Below are 4,200 nucleotides of genomic sequence, written 5' to 3'. Positions count from 1 at the left end.
GTCCTTTTACAGAGTGATTCAAGACATATGGGAACTTAATTACAATATGTTCGATGTTGCAGTGTTTAGATGCGATTGAGTTGATAACAATAGTGGTATGAAGATCGATGATCTTGGTTTTTTCTTAGTTGATTTGAAAAGAATAGATCATAAGTCTAATTCATTTATAATTGCAACCCAAACAAGACAAGTTTTTTACATTGAAGATCCAAGTGATGCTAGATGGTCAGTTGTGCTTACTCCACCACGGAGAGATTGTGAAGATCAATCAAATAATGATGAACTTGGAGATATCATGTTACGTTGTCAAGGAGCACCTAATGATATGTCAAATATCAATGGAGGTAATGATTTGGATGAGAGTATCTCAACATATGTAGGATCAAACTGTGAAGGCATATGGATTCCTAAATAACACATTGTGGGAGGGTTTCTACTTATTATGTACATATATCATATGTTTAATTTTGTATATGCCTAGTATGCCTAATATAATCTACATTCTAAATTAATTTTTAATATTTCTTTGACAATATATTCTCCTTACACATGGAGCCAACCATAGTAAGAGACAATCAAGACAAAGAGGTTGGTCGAGCTGAGATTCATGAATTAGTTGTTGGAGGAGTTGATGAACAACATGTAGAAAAGCCTAAACAACAAAAAAAGCAGAGACCTACGATTATGTTTAATGTGGCACGTGTTCCAAGTGAAGATGAGAGGAAATTTGTAGAATACAATGAAGATGGTATACCCATTGAAGAAAGTGGGGCGAAGCTAAACTCTTTTATCAAGTCGTGTGTACACTACCAAATCCCCATTATCTATGCAACATGGACAAATGTGCCTGCAAAATTGAAGGAAAAGATATATACTATAGTTGTTGCTTATAGTTTTTGTACAAGTTTATTTAAATTGGTAATGTGACACTAACTGATCTTCAATCTCAGGCTGCATTTATAATCGACAGTAGGTCTAAGAAGAGCATTCATAAAACTGCAGGGACAACATTCCGTCAATTTAGCATTGGTTGACGAAGAGGCATATCTTGCCTTTTAGGAATGAACCTAAACTCTTGAGACGACAACCTAACATGTATTCTTACATTAACCAAAAACATTGGGAAGAATTTATTAGATCTAGACTATGTGCATTTTGAGGTATCAATGAATTTATTTATATTTTAGGTATTAAATATTTGTTAAGAAAATTTATAAAACCCCAATACAATATTATATTATGTAGGATAAAAGAAAACTTCAACAAAAGAGACGAAAGAAGAATAAGTATAACCATCGACTTTCAAGAAAAGGTTATGTTAATCTTCGAGAGGAATTGGTAAGAAGTAGTTTATATTTGAATTAGTCTTAAAATCTTCTTAATCAATGTAATGAACATATATGTTAAAACATAGAAAAATATACCTTCAGAAAAAGGTATTCTTGACCAAGCTAGCATGTGGAAGAAGGCTCGTGTAGATAAGAAGGGACAATACGACAATGAAAATGTCCAAGAAGTTATGAATCATATAGTAAGATACATTACAATTTTACATTCTTGAAAGTTTTAAAGTTTTATGAAATTAAATTATATTTTTGTGCATTTTTAGGATGAGATCTCAAAGACTTTGTGCTGATAAAGAGCTGTCTCCAAACGATGTTTTGACATAACTTTGGGTACACAAGAGTGTAATGGACGTGTACGTGGAGTTGGTGAGTTTGTCACCCCAACTTCTTATTTCCACACAGCAAAACACTTAAAGAAACAGAGTGAAGAAATTGAGAAGCTTAGTGAAGAAAATGAAAAGCTTCGATTGCGAGTTCAAGAATTAGAGAATGTTCACATATCAACACAATCTACATCGACGTCTGCACATGGATCTTTCTCCAGACCAAGATTGGAATACAATATTCAATGTAAAAAAATCTATAAAAGGAGAAAATGAATGTCACAACAAAGGTGGTTAAAGAGGAGGCGAATGTGGATGTGATTATTCTAAATGGTCAACATGAGGATGCTACTGAGGTAATTAGCTAAGTTTTGACACAATTTGATGCATGAGTTTCTATAAGTCTTATAAAGTTTATTAATGTTGGATTTATAACTTTCTTAGGTTCGTAATGAAAAAGAAGTTGTATGTGAGTCTTGAAGGGATAAAAGCCCTTTACACAACGGAAGAATTAAAAGAAACCATAACTCAATTTAATTGGAACCTAAAAAAAAATACCTATACATTGTCAAAATAAATTACAAAATTCTATGGCTAAGCATGCTTTCAAGAAAATACAGAAAGAAGAACTTACGCTCGTTGAATACTCTGAATCTATCAATCACCAATTTAGGCACCACCACTTGGAAACCTTCTTATTCTCTGATTGAGATGGTTTGTGGGAACCAAATTGGATTGAGTGAATTTTCAGAGAGAAAAAATTTCAGAGAGAATAGGAGCAATTATTTTTTTCACAGCAGAAAAACTTCTATATTTGCGTACCAGTAACTCTGAAGAAGAGGGAAGTTGAGAGAAAAGTGGGAACGTGAGAAAACCACTCACGTTCCCTATTAATTTAATAAATAAATATTAAATAAATATTAATATTAAAATAATTAATTAATTTAATAATTAATTAAATCATATTTAATTAATATTTCATTTAAATCATATTTAAATGAATATCTCTCACATAAACTATAGTTTTAATTTAATTAATTTAACTAAATCAAATTTAATTAAATCAAACTTAATTAAATAAAAAAATTAAACTATTAATTAATTCTCCAATTAATTAATTTCTAAATTAAATATCTTATATTTAATTTAATACAAATTTGAATCATATTCAAATTTGAATTTCTCTCATAACCTATAGTTTTAATATGTATCATATACACATTAAATTTTAACCTATAGTTTTACTATGAATCTAATTCACATTAAATTAATATCTGAACTTATTCAAATATTTTATTCTCTCATAAATTAATTTTTAATCATATCCAAAACTAAATTTATATATTAAAGTCTAATTAAAATATAAACTTTATATTATAATGTATGGTAATACATTATATTAATTCCCAAAGTAAATTTGAACATTTCAACTTACAACCAATATAAATAAATCTCATTACCCTTTACGAGCTAGGAAGGAGACCTAATGGACCTACATATCAAAAGCTACAACGATATGAGATTAATGGGCTAAACTCATTAACCACATTAATTAATATTCGTTAACTGTGTGTACACTCCACTGAAGACTCACAACTGAACTCTTCTCACTATAGATATATTTCTATGTCCACGGATATAGACCAATACCAGTAAGTTAGTCCTTCACAAGTGTTCGTAACACCAGTTGGGTCAAATTACTGTTTTACCCATGGGTTACTTCTAGTCCTTAAATACTAGTGCTCCTCTAATGAACAACCTGTTTATGGTCCAACCACTAAACAAAAACCCCTTTCGTGCCATATAGAGGGTAGGGCCCTTTGTTCAAGTGCCATATAGGAGTGAATTCCATCTTGTGCGATTATGTTCCCAGCTCCCTACTCGGTCTTGTCCCCAAAATGATAAGCATATTGAGTCGATAAAATGAAAACTCTCACCCGTACAAATTAAAAGACAATCCCTCACAAACAGGAGTTCATAATACACTCAGGATTAAGACTAAGTTACCTAGGTCATCCTAATAAAATAGAAACCCAACTAGTTAACGTAATTACATCTAGTGATTACTATTTCGTGGTCCGATCTTATGCAAACTTATTGCATAGGATACCCTCACTCGCATGTCACGTACATGAATGCATTGGATCAATTTGTTTGTATCAAATACAAATTGAGCCGTATCCATAGTATTACCAGGATAAGGTACCAAACCTTAACCATATACTATAGACCCTTTAAGCTGATCTTGAATGTTGATCCCCGTATGTCTCTACATATTGTTCAAGACTCATCAAACAGCTTAGGATGTTAGTTTATTGGATTTAGGTTATTAAGACAAAACTAATAATATAATCAATAACACTTATTGAAATTATAATAATAAAACACTTTATTATTAACGGTCAATGGATTATATTTACTATCTACGAGTTTTAGGACATAAAACCCAACATTTACAAGTTAGGGGGAAAGAAAGATGGAATCTTCTCTACTCTGACTCTAAGCTTTCACTTAAGGACTGATCGGAGAAG

The sequence above is a fragment of the Cucumis melo genome, chromosome 12, assembly GCF_025177605.1.
Source record: "Cucumis melo cultivar AY chromosome 12, USDA_Cmelo_AY_1.0, whole genome shotgun sequence".
Taxonomy (NCBI): Eukaryota; Viridiplantae; Streptophyta; class Magnoliopsida; order Cucurbitales; family Cucurbitaceae; genus Cucumis; species Cucumis melo.
The sequence above is the reverse complement of the archived record's forward strand: the minus strand, read 5'-3'. Positions refer to the sequence as shown.